At 40.0% G+C, this 23,592-nt stretch overlaps 1 protein-coding gene across 1 annotated transcript in view; it reads right to left on the reverse strand.

Moving 5' to 3' along the window:
• GPC6 (glypican 6) overlaps positions 1 to 23,592 on the reverse strand; it is a 790,528-nt gene that overhangs the window by 72,906 nt on the left and 694,030 nt on the right. The window lies entirely within an intron of this gene.

Below are 23,592 nucleotides of genomic sequence, written 5' to 3' on the forward strand. Positions count from 1 at the left end.
TCGAAGCAGGCAGTGCTCTGTAGTGTACTTATATAGTCTCCTTCCCGAGAAAAAGCTGGATGATAGAAATGAATCCCTTGGGTATGTTCTTAGAGTTTGTGTGAGATGATGAAAACTTTGATATGATATATCAGGGTGTTATAATTAAAGCAGCTGTTCTTTCTGACCTTAATGATCTCATTTTCTTGCAATATGAACAGCAGATGAATATTGGATTTCTGCCATAGCATATAGGTATAAACCATGTTTGCCTTGCTACATTTTCAAAACATGGTTGAAAGTTTTATGCAGAAAAATATATTCTTCGTATGTTTTGGATTTTAAAAACAATTGTTTGCTTAATTTACATTAGAGCCCCTCTCCAAAATAATTGTATCTGTGTGTGTTCATTAACAAGTAGAACCCAAACAACTGAACAGAAATTGAGAACAGTAAAAAAGGTTTTGCCATATATCACGTTTGTTTGTCTGCGCAGAGACACAGCTTCATCACAATTTCTATGGCAATAACCATGTGATAAACTGAATTTATACTATACCTTTGAACATCATATTTGATCCTTGTCTCATATGTTAGCATTCAAAATTTTCAGCATCTAATTAGCTTTAAACAGACACCACTTGCAATTTTAACATGATAAACAAAAATCTTCACATGTTCTCTTTTTTATCCCTCAGACCTAGGCTCCAAAAGGTGCTAACCAAACTTCCTTCCAAACCAGACCCCACGCATGCTTTGCTGTTGCAAACACCAGTCCTACGGCAGCTATGTGGAGAAGGCATGGAGCACCCTGTTGCCCCGATGGCAGTGTTAGCTCTGCACTTGGCTGGGGAGTCCTGGGGCTTCTTTCCAGCCTGCATGACCATCTTCTACCTCCCTACAGAAGCATGTGTGTGTGGATGTGTGGGAAGAAGAGGCTAGTGTCTCGCCCTAGCTGTTGAGACACAGACTCCCATGTACAGGTGAACTGAGGGCTACAATATATTATTTATATGCAGTCAATGCATGCCTAAAAATCCCACTGAAAATTAAATTACTTGGCATGTAGTACCTAAACACTTTTGCAAATTTGGGTCTAATATTTCACAGTACTTTTAGGCTGGAAAGGGTGTAAAGCTGGTTATTTGGAGTGGGGTGTATAGTACTTGTTGCTAACTGTGAGAAATGGTGAGATGACAGGAATTTTGTTTCGAACAGTGGTGTTATTTTGACTGTATGTTTTTTTAAAATTCTTTAGTTTAAACCCTCTCCAGTGAGAAATTCAGTGAAAACAGCACCTAGTTCTGGTAGAAGAAACAAAACAGTTTTTGTATACACACAGATAACACACACACATATACACATGCACACGCATACACTTGTTTCCTGCAGTAAGTTAGCACACATGCAAAGAGAATTTGTAGGTGTTGACTAGTGTAATGGATTTTCTTCCTCACATGTTTGGAATGACTTGTTTAAAACATTTATGCCTTAGCACTTTATAAGCAATGTGATCAGCCTAAATCCTAGCTGCCACAACCAGTACTAGGCATTGTTAGGGCACAGGTCTTGGTGGCTGGATTTTGGTGGCTTAATTCAGGTTTAGGGTTAAAATTAGGGTTAATACATAAAACAGTCACAAGGTTTTATGGGTGGTTTTGTTTTTTTTTTGGTAGGAGTAGCCCACAGCTTAAGTTAAGGACATGTGCCTCTTTGTACAAGCACACTTTAGTTTGGGACCTTACAGGCTGGACAAGTCTAGTGCTAAGGTCAAGTATATGTTTCAGATAAGGGACTGTGTTGAAGTAGAGTACAGTAAATAGGTAATTGCTTTCCCTATTACCATTACCTAGTACATTTACCTATTACCTAGACCCTTCATGAGAATGGATGGTGGCTTGAGTCTACTTGCTGTTTCTTCTGATGGCATGGGGCACTAGTTCTGAATTAAATCTTGAAGTGGAATCTCAGCTACGTGGCAGAAGAGAAAAGTTCATCATCCTTAACTGAACAAGAACCACAGCTTCAACTGTAAGAATAGCCTTTCCTCAAGCAAAGTGCCTTCAACTTAAAAATTAATAGTTCTAGGACATGCAAACTAAAGATCTGTTCCTGGCTTAGACAGTTTGTATCTTTAGAAAAAACATCCTTCAGTTCATCAGCTTCTATTTTCTGAACCTTAACCCTATCCATAGACTTAGTCTTTCCTTAGTCTTTGTACTGGAAGTGGGCAGACACTGAGAACTGTGGGTAATTCCTGGCTGCCAACAGTCTCGGTGAGCTTTTTGGCATGTTGAGCTTCCTTGTTTGGTATAGTATGGTATAGGTCTGATGGTGCATTCAAGAGCTTGGGTTCAAGTTAAGGTTAGAGTCAAGTTTATGTTTCAATCACATGGGCTATAGCTTTATGCTAAAAAAAAAAGGGAAAGAAAAGAAAAAAAAAAGAATAGAGAGCAAAACCAAGCAGTAGATCCCAGGTTGTCCATACTCTTTAATTGCTATCTCCTTCTCTGGCTTGGAATGACTCTGGACCACTCCAGGCAGCTATTCACAACACAAATCTGTGGAGAAGCTAGCCTGAAGCAGTGAGGCTGTGAGCCAACAGTATCACTTGAAATTGGAGCCCTGCAATCTTTAATTTCCTTAGCACTATAGGGATATGGCTATATAAGGGGTTAAGGGAAAAGTTTAATTTGAAATATCCACACCTTTATTGATGACAGGTATATCTTTATGTCAGTCTGTGTTTTTGTTCTGGAGCTAGAATGTGGGACAGGTTTAGTGTTAAACTACAGGCCTATAGAGGGACATATTTGAAGAGGCAAAGTCTGAGAAATGGATTAAATGCTGGGATGAGAGAGGCTTGAAGGGCTAAGGTAAAACAGTTCCTCCTGCAACATTATTTCCAAGGCTGACACAAGTTGTGCTTCCAGTTAAGGCTCATGTTAGGGCTCAGCTCAGGCTAGAAGTCTTGGGCAATTGCACAGTTCAGATGAGCTCTTGCACAAACGGAAAACTAATGTTGTTTGAGGACTCTTTTTGTCTTCTTCAGTTTCAGCAGGTGTGTAGGGCCATGGCTGATTTAGCAGTGACTAGGCTGCTGGGTTACTCCTGTCTCCTTCTGGTAGGAGTACAAGCTCAGTTGAGCAAAAGAGGATGAGCAAGTACCACGTCTATGAACTCCAAAATGATTTTCTTAGCCTCTGTCTGACTGAGCTCTTCCTTTTACCCTTTCTCTAATCATGTTGTCCCTAATATTAGGTCAAACGTCTCCAGATGATAACTGGCAACCCTAGACTGAAAGAAGCTTTGAAGAGCAAGGCAGTCATATTATTACGAGTGTGCAGGCCCCTTGGGAACATAATCACTACTGTAGTTAACTAGCTTCTATCTACTGATTTTTTGAGTTAGCCCTCAGACTAAAATTCAGACTGAATTTCCTATGCGTAACATTGATCTATAGAAAAAAAAACCCACAGTGTGATGTCCTGAGGTGAGTTCCTCCCTTGGAAAAGATTTCCTCAGCTCATTAAGTTGCATCTTCTTGTTTGCCAGCCCTAACACTTACTGCAGTGCTAAAACCTATTACTCACTTGCACAATTCTATATGAACACATACAATATATACACACCAAGTATCCTATGCAATTGGATGAAATAAAAGCTGTTAGGTTGAATATAGTGAAAATCAGAAGCAATTTAGTGATCTGAGATTTATGACAGGACAATCAAAATGATGTAATGGTCCTTCCCAGACTGTAGCTCTTCAAATCTATAATCATGTTACAACAAACACAACACTGTTGTCCCAAGTCTCTTTTTTCTCCTAAAAATGTTATGAATATTATTACAGGAGAAGCTGGAAAGCTTTCAAAATGAAGTTAAGAATATCTATATATGTCAGTCTTGAAATCTGAATTCTCAAGAACAGACCCTTGAACTCAAAGAAAGCCCAATTCAGTTCACTGGGACTCTGTGTGGGTTTAATAATTTCTCAGTCAGCTCAAATAGTAGGTATTGTGCTCTTAATTATTGTTTGTGCTATAAAAATCTGAAAACTGATTGATTAATTGACTACCTGGTTTTTATGTTATTAATAGACTTGGACTGTATTCTTCAATTACATATGTTCTTTGTTTTTACCTCTTTTGCATTTTTCAAAATCTGCTTTGCTTAGGCTAAGCACATCTTCCCTCTCCATATACTGTGGCACTTGGCAAAAAGCTGGCATCTAGCTGCTGGGTGAGTATCAGGAACCCAGTTTAGGTAAGTCATTCTTGCGTTGCGGGTTTGTTAGTGGCTCAGAAACAATAAACATGACTAATTGCTTACTGGAGGACATGGGCTTGCAAAACAGTCCTGAGAAAGTGCAGAGCATATGGCACACTACATTCACTGTCAGTGCCGCTTCTCTTGACTTCTTCTGCTAGATGTGTCTTGCTCAAAACAGGAGTGGGGACCTTTCTGATGCAGTAAAAAACCCAAGACTACTGGAGTCCCAGAGTGTAGTCCCAGGGACCCCCAGAAAATCTCTGCTGGCTGAGCACAGCAGCTCTGTTTAACTGCTTTATATTCCCTTGTCCATACCAAGACATACCATATATATTTGACAGTGTTTCTTAGAAGGACATTCTTTCATTTTAAGCAATATATAAGAAACAGATCCTGCAGAAATTTTTTGTTTACTTCATGGATTTTTCTTTTTTAAAGTTTTATAGATGCCATTTTAATAAGATGCACCAGACAAAGCTGATCTCCATGCTAAGTGATTTATTGTATAACTTAAAAATTTAGAAGGCTATTTGTGAACTTCAAGATACGATGATGTTTTGTGAACCCTGATCATCTCCAGGCAAAATAATGGATAGACTAATAACATAAATAGACAAGAATCTGCCTCTGTTTCCTAGGAACTGCATCAAGCCACTGTCTTTTTGACTTATCTTGATACCAAAAGTGATGTCTTCCTGTTTATGTCGCATTTCCTTCAGGGTAGGTTTCCAGAAAGCTTCCTAGTAAATCCCAGATTGAAACAAAAGGAACAGGGACAAGGACACTGATTTATGAGATATCTGACAAGTGAAAAAACTCCAAACTAGACTGAAATATGAAGTTCCTGTAATAACAATCAGTGCCTCCTTTTTCTTGCCTCCTTTCTATCATCAAGAAAAGAGGGTCTGATAGGGGAGACTCAGGGAGCTGATAAAGGAAGGCTTTTTTTGAGTCTCTGTTTGGTTGTAACATCAGTTTTTCCTTTCATGCACACTTTGTTGTTCTTCTGCTTTTAAATTATCAGTGAGATCTCAGCAGTGGCTGAGCTTTCCCCAGGTGATTCAGAAAAGCATCTGTGGAAGAAGTCTGTAAAAGCATTGTTTCTTCAGGGAGACAAAGAATGGTAAAATACTAAATTGCATGTCCTTCACAAAATCTTAAGGTATATTTTGTTTTGGGAAAAAAAGGGAGAAAGATCTTATCTTAAATTTCCTATCAGGAGTTTTCTATTTTTTCTAGTCCCATATATGTGGTCTAACACTTATTTATGAAGAATTGTGAAGTGCTTGTTCACATAGCTCCTTGTGAAAGAATGTAAGGATACATTTTTATTTGGGAAGCTTCAAAGGATTAGCCTATGGACAAGTCCATGAATTGCAGAAGAATAGAGATGAATCAGCTGTAAACAGACTGAGCAACTCGTAGTTGACTATGACCTTGAGAGTGGCAATGACTGTTTTGGAAAAGGATATAACTTTTAATATGCTGGGCGGCAAAGCAGTGCTCATTTGGTAGCTTCCCAACCTTCTGAGCAATGGCAAGGGGAGGCGGGAGTTTGGGTTGTATTTACTATGTCATGCAGGCAAAACTCAGTGAGTTTTCCATCATGACACTAAATATAAATAGTGGTCATAAAATCTTTAGAGCGTTAGATGGTAAATTAATGAAACAAAAAAAAATTAAGATTTGAAAAGTGAAATATGGTATGTATTGACTTTTTAGAAATATAATAACATTGGAAATACATCCCTGTGTTACTTTGCCAAAACTTTTACTGCTAGATTATGGTTTACTAAAAAAATTCAAGAAGAGAAAAGTAAAACTCCACCTCATGTTTAATGAGGTGCTAAGAAGTCTTTTCTCAGGAAATCAGAGCAAGGCATGGATCGCAGCGATGGCAAAACTGCTGTTTTTCTTAGGGTCCACAGTCCCCTTTTCACATTATTATTCATAAGAGAACACTATATGGTTCTGTTCTGATGAGGCTTAATTGACAGATTTCCTCTCTGACTATCATTAAGCTCCACATATGTATTGGCATAATAATATTATAATTCTCTATGTCCTGCTCTTTTTCTGTGGGGGGAAGGTACTTTTCTTAAAATGCGTGTTTGCACCTGTGTAAAGGGAATCTCAATATTCCTTATTTGGATATTCAGTTATCAATATCCAGTTAAGCTTATCTGTTAAGGTATGCAGGCAAATCTTCAGTCCTTGCCTGAGGTTTAGGTAAGTGAGCAAAACATGAGAAACTGCTGGACGTGGCCTGAGATTTTCCTGGAGGTAACAAGTAACAGAGTAGGCAGCATGAGATTTTCCTGGAGGTAAAAAGTAACAGAGTAGGCAGCTGAATAAAAGTCACAGCACCATGAAGAACAGCAGGATTTCACAGATGGTTAGCAAACCAGGGAGAAATGGGGAAAAAGTACCTGGGGTGAGTTGTTTACATGGGAGGAAACACGGGCAAAGAAGGAGATGGAGTAAGGTGGGCTGGGGAACAAGCACGGGAAAATGGGAAGAAGAGGACATATGAAAGAATCCATCCATGTGGAAGTACTGCTGGCCAGCAATCTTGTTGGCTGCCTGATCCCTGCAGTCTGTTCTATATTCTTATTAAACTGTATTCCTAACCATTTTCTGACTGAGAATAACAGCGCGGGTGTGCAGCATATTGTCTGTGTGTGTGTGTGCATAATGTCCTGCTAGCAAACTTCAAGCCAGACTGCCTAGTGAGTAGGAGGAGACCAGCAGCTGGAAAGATGCAAGGTCTAAGCTGGGCACTTGGTGAAGGGTCTAGGTCTGGGTGCAGAGTCTGGATGGTCTTGAGGTCCAGGCTATGATTCAAGGGAGCTTGGTTCAAGATGTGTGTGCGTGTGTGAATAAAGGGTTCTGCATGAATTCCCCTCGTGAACTGCCACAACAGCCAGATTCCCATCCTGGTCTGTGTGGCGGAGCTGTTTCCTGAGGAAACATTGGCAATGTGCAAGGCAAAAGTTGGACCCTATACAAGCTTCAGGTCAGTCTTAAATGCTTTCTAAAGCTTAATAACATTTCACAGCAGTCTGACAGGGATCCATTCACCCTCTCAGTCCTTCTGAGCTGGTCTTTTCTATAGCTCTTCCTAGAGCATGGAGTTTTTTGAAGGACTAGTGAAGAAGAATGCAGTGAATTCTTCAGGACTATCCTGAAGATATCCAGATAATACTGAAGGTGCCTACCTTTACACAGTACAACCAAGATGTGAGAGATTCATTTAAATTTTTTTGCCTGCTGTGAGGAGGCTCAAGATTTTACCTGTGGAAAACCACCCTAACCATCCCTGCTATTCTTATGTGCCTGATAACTCTCCTTTTAAAGCTGTTTCTGTGCAGTACTTAGCTATCCACCTGGACAGAAAGAGTGGTCTCTATCTTAGCGCTTAAGGCACACAGTTATGAAGGGGTGGATCTAGTTTTCTGGTTTATGCTTGTAGGGCTGATGTCCAAAGGCTGATGTAATGAAAAGTACATCATAACTTCTTGCAAGAGAGACTGGAATCCAGAACTGTCCCTGCCAGGTTAATTACCAATTAATTAAAAAGGAAAACTTTAAAAATGTGTGTAGATAACCAGATCTATCTATTTATTATCTATGTTTAATTTCAGTTGTACGAATTTCCAGATTTAAGAATTATAATTTTCTTTTATATTTCTGATCAGCTATGTAGTCATGTTGATTGATATCACTTACTCTTCCCTCAGAAAAGGAAAGAAGAGTTGTCAACAGTAGGAACAAGCTGAAGTTTTCCATACCCAGTTCTGTAATAACGGAGAATTTTTTATCGCTCCTGCTGGGTTTGTCTCTAACTGTCTCTTTTATGTAGAGCAGCTCAAGAAATCAGTTTAATATCATGTACAATATATGTATGAAAAAGTTATTGACACACAGTTGTCATCTTATTGCAGCTGATAGGACCAAGATGAATTTTGTAGGGTGTACTGCAGGTTCACTAGATTTTTTTTAGTATTTCACATAGCATACATTTTTCTTCCATGTATTGAAAAAAAATACCATATTAAGATGATTTTGCTTCTTTGTCTTTCTATAACATTGAGCAATTCTAAATAATTTAGTGCACTGTTATTAGATTATATCTTAGTTTTGTTCATGTATGCAAAAAGAAAGTAGCAAAGACTAGGCAAAATGGTAATCCTTTACTATTATATTATTGTTGTTGTTGTTGTTGTTGTTGTTGTTGTTGTTATTATTATTATTATTATTATTATTATTATTATTATTATTATTATTTCACTACCTTATGGGAGCTGAATGCAAGATGTTTTTCTGAACCGGACTTTTAGCAAAAGTTATTGCCAAACACAGTTGAGGATTCTGTCTGAATGTTTGACATGAATCAATTAATAAATTGCAATACATTTGTAAAATCTTTGTCTTGTTGCTTTTTCCATATGCCAAGAGGTGTTTATATAGTCTCATCATCAATCACAGAAAATGTTGTTAGTAAATAAAATAACCCTCATTGATGCATGCCTATATGCTAGCTGCTATAGTCTGTTCTTTAAATTTGCATTAACATAGACAAGTGTGCATAATTCTTCCAAGATACGTGGGGTTTGGAGCACTGAAAAAAGTCCATCTTTCTGACTCTTCTTTGTTGAGATATGCTCAAATGGTTGAAGACAGCAAATCATAGCCTGAAATTTCGTATTTAATGTATCCTTTCCTTAATAAAAGTCTCCTGAGTACAGTCTTGGTACAGTCACGGATGTTAGAACCTCAGAGATGTTTTCAGCCATTCCCCTGCCCATGCAGAGTTACTACCCACAGTATACATTCCCTACCAATCTGTCCAGCCCAATTTTAAAATAGCTTAGTTAAGTTATTCCCACCTTTTTAAAGAAAGCTATTTCATTTTCTACTGTACATCACTATTAGCATATTCGTCCAGTTATGTGGTGTATTTGTTCTGCTGCTTAATTTCACTCAACTATTTCTAATAAGCTACCTCATATCATCTTAAACAGTTGTATTCTTTTCTTGTTTTTTATATCCCTCAGATATTTGTAGACATCTATCACACCCTCCTTTATTTTGTGCTCGGTCACACTTTCCATGCTGATTTTTTTACTCTGTTTTCATAAGTGATTTCTTCAAGTGTTTCGCTGTTTTCTTTATTTCCTTTAATAGAGCTCTCTGGTATTGTGGTGTCTAGAACTAATTAAACTTTTTAAGTTGGATCTCATTACTGTTGTTTTGCAGAGGCCCTTTTTGGCCCATATGTCTGACTCAGAAAACTGTCTGATCCTTTTGATGCATCTGATTTCCTCATCGTCTTCATTACAACTGATTTATAATTCATATTTCCCATGTTATTCCTGTCATATTTTTTCAAGTCTCCCCTCATATTCAGAATTTACAGTCATTATATTTTGTGCACTGCTTTTTATTTCATTCCCTACTTATATTTCTAAATTTTGTACAGTAGAACTTTTCCCAGCCTTGACAGAATTTATGGTACACTTTTGAAAACGTAATTAATGAGCTGTCCATTATATCTTCTTGAGAAGTGATACATATTTTACTTTTATAAGCAGTTTGTTTTAAGAAACTGTTTGGTTATTTCAAGAATAACTTCACGCTTTAGCAGCATCTAATCTACACATAATCTTTTTACTAATAAGCGTGGTGGCATCTATGACTTTAATGTGTTCTTCTGTAAAAACCCAGTATAAACCTAACAGACTCACCACTCTTATTGACAGTTTACTCAGAATTACGGAAGGACATTGGTCCTCATTCTATTTTTTCTTTTCCTTGAATATTCTTTTTTTTTTCTGTTCCCTAGTCTCTCTCTACTGCTGGATGTAGTGCATCTTCAGTGTTGCATTAAGATTATCAATGAATTTTTAGCCATTCTTTGGATTAGAAGGATCCAGTGGATGGCCACCTAGATGATGAGAGGGACTGGAGAACTTGACAAATAAATAAAGGCTGAATAAACCAGGTTTGTTCAGCTTACAAAGAGCCGGCTCAGGGCAGATCTCATCAGTCTTCCGTGCCTAAAGGGTATGTACAGAGAAGATGGGGAAGCTGTCTTCACATGGATGTGGAGTGGCAGGACAAGACACAATAGGCACAGGTTTCTGTTTGGCTATAAGAAAAAAAAAATCACCATGCGAACAAATTAAACTCTGGAATAGGTCGGCCAGGGATGTGGTAGAATCTCTCTCACTGAAAATATATAGACTTGGCTTGGCAGAATCCTGAAAGAAAAAAACCTAATCCAAGGCCCTGCCTTCAACTGAAGGTTGGATACTAGAGGGTCTCCACAGGTCCCTTCCTAACCCAGACTTTTCCTGTGATTCTGTAGTTGGACTTCGATTCATTTCATAGAAGTTAGGCTTACAATCTAAGTTAGCTGTTGAAAGCTTAGGCTGGGGTAACTTTTGCTCCAAAGACATTTTTAACAGACTCCACAGGACTCTATGCTTAAGACTTTGCTGTTGCAAACTTTTTATAAATGATCTGGGAATGGGGGTAAAGAGTGGGGTGAAAAAGCACACTGGTATTACCATTTGGGAGAGTAAAGATGAAGACTGTCACAGAAAAACTGAGAATGACCTCATCATACTGAATGACAGCAGTAAAATTGAATCAAGCAATAAGCATTAGAAAAAAAAAAATCTAACATTTTTTAGGCAATGAAGCCCTCTGGGATGACTACTGGCACTCAAACCCAAGCTTTTCAGTTCATACTACCATAACGTCGGTTTAGCAATCATCAGAAAACCCCATACTAAATATTAGGAATAACTAGGGAATAAACAGAGCACCAAAGAAAACATGTTCCTATTTATGAATAAATCTACTGTGAAACACCATCTTGGATACCTCATTGCAGAAGAAGTTATAAAAGTAAGATTTCAAGTATGACACAAGTCATAATCTAACATTCTGCAATCTTGAATTAGAAGAATTACTGGAGGATGTAATAGAAGGCAGCCAGACTGTGGGTGACATGGGGATGGTTAAGGTTCATTGCCTATTCCAGTACAGGAAGGGGGATGTAGAATATGAAACTAGAGGATCACATTTTATTAATTTCTTAATGTTACAATAATAATACCTTGCTAATCCCAAGACTATGTGGCAAAGAAAAATTTCTTCTGAATCAAAGAAAATTTTTGTCCCTGCTTTATGTGGGAAATGGCAATTGCTATTAAGACCTGAAATACATATTTCCCAGGTACCAATGCCAGGTTTTTGAATAGACATCCTATGAGTAACATTTCTGCTACTTTGTCAGTAAGATGACTTTATGCCTTTCCTTGCCATAAATAAACAATCAACCTATGGCCAGCTTTGTTGGCATGAATCCATCCCAATGGTACAGCTCTTAGGGAGGTGTCACACACAGTTGCACAGACAAAATTGATTTTTGCCTTTCATCTTATTGATTAATATGGAAATGTACTGCGGATATCTCATTGCATTTAAAAGCCTGCTGCTATGCAGAGAATTTTGAGATGCCTAACAGCATTTTCTTCCAGAGACCCCCAACGCAGCAAATAAAAATGATGGGTTCTTTTTCCCCCCAGATAAATGTTTGAATCCCAAACGATTGCGTACATCAAGTTTGTCACAAATCAATACAGCTGGTATGCCTAATCTATTTATTGTTTTGACATTCCTCTTGAAAGGAAAGAGCAACTTCTGTATGTTTGCCTAGCTGCACTAACTATATTATAGGGATGAAACAGAACTAATCAATAGGATAGGGGCAACATCGTAAAATCTTACACTTGAGCTCCTTAATTCTTCTAAATTATCCATGTCCCGATCTTTTAAACAATTGGGAGATCAAGAGTAAAAATATTCATCCAGTCTAGAGAAGGTCAAAGTAATATAAAAAGCTAATGTTCATCACACAAGGTCGCTTGCCTGATATATTGTAATCATCATAAATATTAATAACAACACACAGACAGTGTTGGCCAGAAAATAAAAGATCTGCTCCTACTAAAACTTTCAGAGCAGGAAAAAAATTGTTTTAATTGAGGGTGAAAAATTTAAAAATGGAACATTTTTCACAGAAAGGTTGCTGGCTAGCTGCACATTGGCGAGACTTTCAGGCCAGTGTCCATGGAACTGTTGTATTAATTCTCCCTTAAAAATTTTTGATTTGCTAAAATGAGCATTTTCCAACAGAAAAAAATTCATCCAGCCAGCTCCAGTTTCATCCAAGAGAGATTTATGAATATGAATTAACTATGTTTCCCCATAAGACTGCTGAATATCTGTCCTGGTTGCAGCTGGGATAGAGTTAATTTTTTTCCTAGTAGCTGGCATAGTGCTGTGTTTTGGATTTAGTAGGAGAATAACATTGATAACACACTGATGGTTTAGTTGTTGCTAAGTAGTGCTGACACTAGTCAAGGACTTTTCAGCTTCCCACACTCTGCCAGGTGCACAAGAAACTGGGAGGGGGCACAGCCAGGATAGTTGATCTGAACTGGCCAAAGGGCTATTCCATACCATATGACGTCATGCTCAGTATAGAAACTGGGGCAGTTAGCTGGGGGCAGCGATTGCTGCTTGGGGACAGGCTGGAAATCAGTTGGCAGGTGGTGAGCAGTTACATCACTTGTTTTTTCCTGGGTTTTGTTTCTCTTTCTCTCTCTCTCTCCTTGTTTTCCCTTTCATTACAATTTAAAAAAAAATAATTGTATTTTATCTTATTTCACTTATTAAACTGTTCTTATCTCAACCCATGAATTTTCTTACTTTTGCTCTTCCCATTCTCTTCCTCATCCCACCAGCGGGGCAAGGTGAGTGAACAGCTGTGTCGTGCTTGGTTGCCGACTGGGGCTAAACCATGATAATGTCATAAAAACAGACTAGGGAATTTAGGGAGGTATGGGGTTGTTTTGGGATCAATTCTCCCTAACTTTGAGTTTTAACCTGTTCCCACAACTCTAAGCACTTAGGGGAACAGTCCTCCCTGATTCCCTGTACATAAAATGAGGAGATGTAGTCAGCTCTGGAGACCTCCGGAAAGAGATCCCATTCACCCAGTTTATTTAGGTATCAAGTTCGTTGTGAATTTCTTCACATTGCATCCCCTCTTTAGCGGCTGCCCCAAGAGCATGGCCCAAAATATTTGTGCCTCTGCATTCAAGCCTCTGCACAGCTCTGTCCCACCCTCCTTACCCACTTGAGCTCCTCCTCTGCCACTGACCTGTGCTCAAGACCAGTTTTCATGCAACTCCTAAACTTTATGCACATCTACTTAATCCAGCTCCTCCGCTTACTAGAATAACAAATATTGGTGAAATTTTGCTATCACTAACCTGGCTATAGCTCTGGGATACTAACACTGATTTCACTGCAGCTCTTCCAGTTCCATACAGGCATAAGCAAGAACAAGGTGTGGATCCACTAGCACAGAAAGGAGGAAGAAATGTTAGGCTCTAGCCTATGCTGTTGTACCCATGGCTTATTGCTATAAAAAATAACACTGATTTCAGATTTTCTGAATGCAAAAGTGTAAATACAAAGATATAATCATTACACATTATACCTTTTAATAAAGACATTAAGATTATTATTAACATTTATATCTGCCAAGCAAATAGGATGTGATCCAAGACCTACTAAAGTCACAAAGCATCTTTTCAGCAATTTGGTTCAGAGGAGGCTGTTCATTCCTATTCTCAGGTTTTGCAGAAAAGATTTGATTTTGTTTCCCCTTGGCTGAGTGCATGGAAGCAAATGAACAACTATTATTCCTAGTGCTGTACTGATATCTGGGGACAGTGCTATACAGAAATAAACATGTTTGGGCATGACAGGACTAGGTGGTAATTAATCTGATATTTTTGTTCCTATTGAACAAAATAAGCCATGTCAGTTTTGGCTCCACTCAAAACATGGGGGAGAAAAATCAATGTTTGTCAAGTGGAATAGGACAGCATCTATGGGGGAAATTGTTCTTCTCGTTTTGAAAAGAGAGCAAAAGTGAGAAGGCAGAAAAAGAACAGCAAACACTATTCTAAGAATTTATACAGCCATGTCTATTTTCTTAAAATGCTGCTTACAGTTGTCATATATTTTTTCAAGGAAAAAAATAGGAAAAGTGACATCATCTGACACTGAAGTGCTGTGCTAGATACTGGAACCTATCTGCTAGGAAGAAGAACCTTTTCCATATGCACTTAATGTTGCTGACATTTAGTAACTAAGAAAGGCCTCCAAAGACATGTTAACTGGGTTCCACTTCAGTAAAAGGAGAATTTAAGACATGTTTTTTGTCCTCACTGTTTCCCACAAGCTCTATACAGAAAGATAACTGTTAATAATATAAATAACGATGATTAACTTGGTAATATTATGCTCCTCTCCCAACCAGGAAAGAATACCAAAAGGCTTTGGTAATACTTATATCAGCCTAGCAACATCCTTTCTCCTAAAGCAGATAGATACCATCTATATTTTCGTTTAGAAAAGCAAGTTAGACAACCTGCTCTTTCAAAGGTGAGTTGCACAAATGGAACTGGAACAAGTCTGTCCTTTTCATAATGTTCACTCAAACCATGGAATAGAAATATTTATTTTGATTTTTTCAAACATTTCTCTCTATACATATATATATGGAAACATCAGCCATTAAATTCAATTCACCCCTTGCACTGACTGTATTGCTTAACTTTCTTTATTTGTTTATTTTTCTGCAAATATTTATGTGCTTGGTGTTAGTTTACACAAATATCTGTAGAGGAGTTTTTATTCACAAACAAATTATTGTGTCTGTGTTTCAGATGAGTTTGTTCAGCCTTGTCACACGCCCCAGCCCACAATTTCTTGACAGAAATAAACCACAGAAAAGTTTCACTAAAACATCAGTCACTTTGATGTAAAAAGACAATATGTGAAAAGACAGTTCTTATTTTTCTCTTTCCTTCGATAAGAAGGAATCTCACTAATTTAAAATGAAAGAGGCTCTGGCAAGGAAAGAATACGAAATATTCTTAATAAACACCTCTTACTACAAAGCTTTCCTTCCTTCTTTCCTATGGGAAGGCTAGAATATCTAATCAAGGACCTGAAATCCATCTGCTGTGAACTGAGTGGCCAGTTACAAAACAACACCTGCCAGTTTAGCTATAATTTATAGATGTGGTTTCCTTTAGTATAAATGGTTCAGTAGAACTGAAAATCCATTTACGTTTATAAAATCTGTTCTTTGAGATGTAGCGAATAATGATTGCAGTCATGGCATGATTGCATTCTTCTGGGTAGCTGCCTGAAGGAACAGCAAGGGACACAACAGTGTTCATGTATCTCCTCAGACATTTTCTCCTGTCCTTCTGCTATCCTGGATGCATGATACAGCCTGGAAATCTACATGGAGTAGTGAAAAAGAGGACTTGGATGTTATGCATGGAGGAGATAACTTCTAAGAGGCAGTCTAGAAGTGAGAAAGCAGTGGCAGAAGACGGGCCAGCTGTGCCTGGCCAGCTCAGGGTGCAGTCACACAGTCTGTTTCAGCCAACTGAAAAAGTGTCGTATTCTCCCCCATGCCACTGAGCACAAAATTTCATCCTGCTCCATGCCAGCACCGGTGCTTGGGGAGTGCAGAGACAGCTGCAAGGAGGGATGGAGCTGGTTGGAAACAGAATCCCTTTTTCAAGCAGGTTGATTTTCAGCAGGGTGTGACCTAGTGCAGAGCAGCCAAAAAGATGATGGGAAAGGCAGCTTGCATTAGAGTGGCTTTTACAGGTACTAAAACTGTTGCTGCCATCTGCTTCAGGATCTCAAGTGGTGCCCACCATCCCAGGTGTTTGCAGGAAGAGGTGACCGCAGGGCTAGATGATGGATGCATGCCGTCTGGGTTGGAAGGTTGTGACCTTGGAGGAGGTACCAGACCTCCTCTGTAGCAGCAAGAGCAACTCCAGAATGGGATGAGCGCACTGCAGGGAAAAATATTTACAGAAGGATGGAGTGGGAACAGCATATCAGAGAGAAGCTGCTTTGCTGAAGTTGAAACAGGGGACTGCCATGGTGCTGGAAACTGTAGCCAAAGCCAAAACTGTTACAGTGATGTGACAAAAGATGGGCCACAGCAAAGGGTTGGCAGAATGGCACTAGGGCACTGTGAAAACAGCGCCAAGAACGAAGTTCTGCCCAATTTTTTCTTCTCAGTTGGATCCGTTTCCTGCATCTGCTGTTGTTCTTAGACCTTCGTTATTCTGCAGTAGCCACTGTATGTCTGGAAAGTGCTTAGGAAGTTTTGAACGCCTTCACAGAAAAAATTAAAAAGAAAACATCAACAGTAAAATGACATCTTGATATGCCAATATATATATGCCTTTCAGTGAATGCCTGATATAAAAATTAATTGTTCCTAAAACAAAAAAGTGCCCATAAACCAATCTTGTTTTAAAAAGTAAATGGTTTTCTGTCCTTTGTATTTTGTGGAGAAGCAGGAGGGTGTAACAATAAATGCTGATCAGGAAGGGTGTAACGAGTCACATACTAGCTTGTGTTCATTCCAGCTCCCCAATACACTTTGTGTGCTTAGGAAATGGTGAGCAGGTTGTGACAGAAGATTGATGGGTTCTTCTTGCTGATTAGAAAAAAAAAATCTGCAATACAGGGGAAGAATGGGGGAATCTCAATCCTTTCCACACTGAAGAACAAAACAATTATTCATGGGGACAAAGGCCACTAAAGACACATATGTTCTCAACTTTTTTTTGTTCATTTAATGATGGATTTTTATTTTTATTTTAATTTATGATACATCTAAGGGTTTCTGAAGTGTGGTTGCTTTGTAGACCTTCATGTTGTTTGAAAGAATCTCATCTCTCAGATAAATACTGTCATTATGCAGTTATTTATCCCTTTACCATTATGGCATGCTCTTTGATTAGTAGTTTTATGGATTTGCTTACAAAAAAGATTGCACTGAGTTGTGCACGTTCTTGACAATCAGATAAAATACCCTTGTTCACATTCAGCTTAGTTGTTTCACACTTAGCTAGTCAGTGTATATCAATCACTTGCTTTCATTCTACATGAACTCTTAGATGAGTCATCAATAAAAAAAATGGGCCTTTGCATGCTTTTATTTCCTTCCTTTTCTCTCAAAAGTAGACAGTATTGTGTATGGATATCTCTAATCCCATCTTATCCAAAACACTGCTTGATGGCACGGGAAATAAGATAATGACAGCCCCATCTGCAATATACAGCACCTTTTCTGTTCCTTCTGTTTTCCTGCAGTAAGCAGCAGATCGTGCAAGCATAGTTTAGGGGAAAGAAAAAAGTCTCTGATGGCACTTGCATTTTTTCCTCTTGGGTCATGCATTGAAAAAATCGGTAGATATCACTGGAAGGTTTACAATGCATTTAATTTTGTTAGAAAATTAACTGTAATTTCCTTCACGTCCCATTTTCCCCCAGATATTATGCACAAATTGGATGCAGTCACCAGAAAGACGTTTCATTTACCAAGAGTTTAACTGAATTTGAAGGAAGAGAATAAATAAACACTCCTTTTATTCCAGATAGTGGAGAAGTATAAAAGACCACATATCCAAGACTATTGAATTTCTAGGTTAATGTGTTTGTTTTCATACCAAATTGTCAGAAGAGACAGGTGTCTTTCACCCCTTAAGCTTTCTATAAAGGGCCTCTCTACAATTCACACCAAGGCACATGGATGACAAATCTTTCTCTATTGCAGGTAAACCAGGAGAAAAGTACATCCAAGAGAGGGAGGGCCACCCAAAGTGCCTCACATCAGCTTCATCTCCTCGAAAGGAATCATTCCACTGTTGTTAATATTGCCAGCAGAGGAGCCAGGACTCTGCTGGAAAATGGAGCAGACCGCATACATCAGTCTGGGAATGAGAACATGGAGTAGGGATATGTTATGGGGATAAATGTCTTGCAGCTGTTAAGTAAAGCATCTCTCTAGCCAGAGCTGATGAATCCTGCAGCACAGAGCTGCAGAACAGAGGACTTTGCCCAACTAACGATCCATCTGTCTCCTTGTAACAGTTTTAAAAACCTTAATGCTTTTGTTTGAATGCTTTTCTTATTTCATGTTTCATGCTGTCCCCAATGCGCTATTAATGGCACGTGTCATGAGATCCTTCTTCCAGCTGTCATTATTTGTTTTAAAGAAAAAGATCGAAGAATTTTAATTGCAAAGTCTGCTCTGATTCATCTGTTCCTTAATGTTAAAATGTCCAGCAAAGGGTGACAAAATAATTCCTTCTTTATATCAACTTTGGTGAGACCTATTTTTATCATTTAGATTACTTATGATTTGGCTATTTATACCATTTCTATAGAGAAGATTGACGTTTCAGCCATTTGTATGTAGGTGCACTTGTATTTTCATAGAATCATAGAATGATAGAACGCTTTGGGTTGGAAGGGACCTTTAGAGGTCACCTAGCCCAACCCCCCTGCAGTGAGCAGGGACAGCTTTAACTAGATCAGGTTGCTCAGAGCCCCATCCAACCTGACCTTGAATGTTGCCAGGGATGGGGCCTCCACCACCTCTCTGGGCAACCTGTTCCAGTGCTTCACCACCCTCATTGTAAAAAACTTCTTTCTAATGTCTATTCTAAATCTATTCTTTTTTAGTATAAATCTGTTATTCCTTGTCCTGTCACAACAGGCCTTGCTAAAAAGATTGTCCCCATCTTTCCTGTAGGCCCCCTTTAAGTACTGAAAGGCCGCAATAAGGTCTCCTCGCAGCTTTCTCTTCTCCAGGCTGAACAACCCCAAATCTCAGCCTGGCCTCGTAGGAGCGGTGCTTCAGCCCTTGGGTCATTTTTGTGACCCTCCTCTGGACCCGCTCCAGCAGGTCCATGTCCTTCTTGTGCTGAGGGCCCCAGAGCTGGACGCAGTACTCCAGGTGAGGTCTCACCAGAGCAGAGTAGAGGGGCAGAATCACCTCCCTCGACCTGCTGGCCACGCTGCTTTTGATGCAGCCCAGGATACGGTTGGCTTTCTGGGCTGCAAGCGCACATTGTTGACTCATGTCCAGCTTTTCATCCACCAGTACCCCCAAGTCCTTCTCTGCAAGGCTGCTCTCAATCCCTTCATCCCCCAGCCTGTACTGACACCGGGGGTTGCCCCATCCCAGGTGCAGGACCTTGCCCTTGGCCTTGTTGAACCTCATGAGGTTCACAGAGGCCCACCTCTCCAGCATGTCCAGGTCCCTTTAGATGACATCTTGTCCTTCTGGAGTGTCAACTGCACCGCTCAGCTTGGTGTCATCTGCAAACTTGCTGACGTTCAGAAATATGGCTACAGCCTGTAGCCATATTTTGTAGGGCTGTGCTTTATGTGTGCATGACTGTATACATACACGTGTGTCCACCAGCATGCATACAAATTTCATAATTGAAAGTACAAGTAAATAAACCTTTTAGATACACAGATGCATACCTGGCTGCAAACACCAGTATCTGTTTGCTAGTTGCTAGTACCAAGTTATGGCAAATAAACTCAAAAGCTACAGTACATTTATGAATTTTAGCAGAAACTTCCAGCCCTGTAAAAATACAGGCCCAAAAAGCCACGTGGTGACTTTTTGTTATTGTTCACACTTTGGCTTGGATCTGTTTAACAAAGGAAATCTAATGAAATTTATTCTTCCATTCTTTTGCTAAATTTGTAATAGAGACTAGACGGCTTCAGGGATGAAGGACAGGACAAGACAGTTTTTATCCACGTGAACTGTTATTGGCATATTTTGCCCATTTGCAGGGCCTGATTATTTACACTGCTTAAAACTGACTGGCACATGAGTCCAGCAAAGAAAGTGGGCAGAGAGCTGGGCAAAAGACAGCATTCCCATCCCTGGAAAATTCAAGTATTTTGCAAGGCATTTTTTGCTTGTGCATTATTATGATTTACCACAACTACCCACAGAAAGGGGAAAACACTACAGAAAATAATGAGATAAATTATTTAATGGTTTCAGCTTCGTAATTTGTAAAATGGAGCAATTATCTGCTCCAGTTCCTGGCGACTCCACATGTTACAGGATGGGGCAGTGGGAAATCTCTCCAGCGGGGTGGCAGAAGATCCCCTGCCTCATGATGGAGAAGCGATAATATCTTGTCAACCACCTGCTTAGAGCTGGGAGATCCTGAGGTGTCTGGTCCTGAGTATGGAGCAGGACCTGCAGGAGCATGGAGATCTCCATGCAGGTAGTCTGCATAGCAGGGCTGAGCCAAATAAGCCATATGAGATTTATGTGCAGGCTGGCGAATCTGCATGTGTATATGTGTGCATATATGTATGTGTGTATGAACAGAGTCCTGCACACATAAAGCAGAGCCCCGCAGAATAAATACATGTGTATCTACATCTGAATGGGTAAAAATTTAAAATGGAGATTAAATGATGTGAAACATCTGATTAAATGGTTTTGTTTTGACAAACTTGTGTTTTCCATACAAGCCCTTTTTGTCAGCACTTTTGTGACTCAGTCTAGTTGGGAGCTAATCAACACTGCTGCCCAACGCATAGCTCTCAAAAGACCATGTCCAAACGTGCATAAAAATTAACCCACTTGTTTAGTCCTTATAGATGTTAATCAGTAGGCACACTGGCAGGGGAGCAAGAAGTCCTCAGCTAACAACTTCTGCTCACAGAGGTTTTCAGGATGCAGAGTTCTGCATTTTTCCCCTTCAGTGGGTTTTCAATGAAAAAAATACTGTACTGTAAGTGGTGAGTTGAGCAATGATAGCCCTTGCGGCTGAGCTCTGGTGCGTACCAGTGCATGCAGAACCTTGGACAGATGGGTGCGCATTTCTCTTCAACCAAGGCTGCAGAGGGAATGCAGTGGTTGTTTCATGTGATAGCAAAATATCAGTACCCCAACTACACAATATGACCTTGATTCAAAACTAGTTACAGGTCTGGTATATTGGAATAATTCCAGAAATGACTCCACAATTTTTCAGAAAAGTTGGAGATGAAATGTAATGCATCAATTCTGCCTATGATAAGCAATTTAGGGCCCTGAGAGGGCCCATACAGAATAGCTTCAAGCACTGATGGATTGCTTGGATATTATCCCTACTGATTACTGAACACTGCATCTGGATAAGTACTTTCACTCTGATTGAAGATATAAGGTGCAGACTTTGATCAAAATGAATTAAATGACCACTCTGCAACACTTTTCCAACTAGGCACATCATTAACTGCTGGCAGAACACAATGCGAACAGGAGCTGAAAATGCGACCCACGTACAATGGGAAGGAAGTCAAAAGGAGATCAGTGTCACCAACCCAAATGTCAGACTGATCCATTGGTAATATAAGGTTTCTTCTATTTGCACTTTAAAGTTACTAATATTAAATAAATATGTATTTTCTTCCAATGCTATGATGGTTGTCCTGGTTTCGGCTGGGATAGAGTTAATTTTCTTCCTAGTAGCAGGCATAGTGCTGTGGTTTGGATTTAGTAGGAGAAGAATGTTGATAACACACTGATGTTTTAGTTGTTGCTGAGTACTGCTTATGCTAGTCAAGGACTTTTCAGCTTCCCAGGTTCTGCCAGGTACACAAGAAACTGGGAGGGGGCACAGCCAGAATAGTTGATCCAAACTGCCCAAAGGGCTATTCCATACCATATGACGTCATGCTCAGTATAGAAACTGGGGGGGGTTGGCCGGGGAGCAGCGATCGCTGCTCGGGAACTGTCTGGGTATCGGTCGTCGGGTGGTGAGCAATTGCATTGTGCATCACTTGCTTCGTGTATCATTATTATTATTATCATTATTATATTGTTATTATTATTATTATTTTACTTTATTTTATTTCAATTATTAAACTGTTCTTATCTCAACCCAGGAGTGTTTCTCACTCTTACTCCTCCGATTCTCTCCCCCATCCCATCGGGGCAGGGGGAGTGAGCGAGCGGCTGCGTGGTGCTTAGCTGCTGGCTGGGGCTAAACCACGACAATGGTCTAGGCACAGAGCAAGTAGACTTTCTTTAGTAATGAAATGAGAATCAGTATCTTGGGCCAGTACAAGCTGCTGCTGGATGTTTCTCTGTGATGCACCACGCTAGGAGCCCAGCTCCAGAGGGGCATCCAAAAAGCTAGGAGCCCTGGGCATTAGCTACCTCTGACTAATGGCACCCACTGACCTGAAAAGCAAGGGGCTTCCTGCTGGCGGTGGGCAATGTGCATAATGACGGACATTTCTTCATGCCTTGCTCTCCCTCGCTGACCTTCCCACATGCAGGGAGTGCCTGGCCATTGCAGGTCTCCTGGAGGGCTGGGCGCAGCGAGACCCCGGCCCTTCCCCGGTGGGCGCACAGGAACTGCTCGGCGTTTCTCACTCTCAGCTCGTGACCCTCCTGGGCCCCAAGGAGCTCAAGCACACCTCTGCATGTCTCCAGAGCAGCCTGTACCGTCAGACTCTGTGACTCGGAGCTCAGCACCACTGTGGCTTTGCAGTGGGACAGGGGCGATCGCCCACCCACTGTACAGAGAGGTCAGGGAGAGACTCCACAAGTCCCGTACCAAGAGCTGGCACGCAGTGCCTGCCGGCAAGCGCCTGCTGAGTCCAAACCCATTCTATCTCTTTCTCCTCCTTCCCACCTCATCTGTGGTTTTCTGTTCTGCTTTGATGTATCCTGCTTAAACTTAGGCACTGAACTGAAGTACCAGGGCTTGAAGCTGGACCAAATCAGCGCGTGCATTAGAAAATCACTGACACCAATGAATGCATGGAGCTATTTTTATTTTTATTTTAGCGGTCATCATTTAACACTCACGCTTGACTGTGCAAATAAACCAAGTGCTACGTCTATTTGAGCTAAGTTAGCTAGAGAGAGGTATAGCAAGAGTGCTATGAGAATGGGCTGGTCAGCAAGGCAGTGGCAAGCGGAAATTCAGCTGCCTTCTTGATTTCTCCTGTTAAATCACATCTTTACTCTGATGTACTCAGAACAGAACTAATCTGTTCTGCAAATTGCCAAGTGAGACCCCAGTTTGAAAGTAGTATGTGTCCTTCTTTCATCAGGTCAGTTCCCTCTTCAAAAAAACTACAGATTTTTTTTTTTTTTTTCTGAAGAAACAGCTGCTTCTGTCGTAGAGCTGCAGCCTCTGGGTTTCTGATAATTTCAGTTATAACTCTCTTTCCTTCCTTTTTCTCTCATTCTATGATCTGTTAATTAAACAGAGGCTAGGTAGAGAATAAAGAAAGAAAAATTCTTGCAAACTAATTTGTCACATACCACCTCGCTTTTCTGCTGTTAATTCAGCTGCCTCCTGAAACTCTTTGAAAGAGATAGAG

This window comes from Pelecanus crispus, chromosome 1 (assembly GCF_030463565.1).
Source record: "Pelecanus crispus isolate bPelCri1 chromosome 1, bPelCri1.pri, whole genome shotgun sequence".
NCBI classification, from domain to species: Eukaryota; Metazoa; Chordata; class Aves; order Pelecaniformes; family Pelecanidae; genus Pelecanus; species Pelecanus crispus.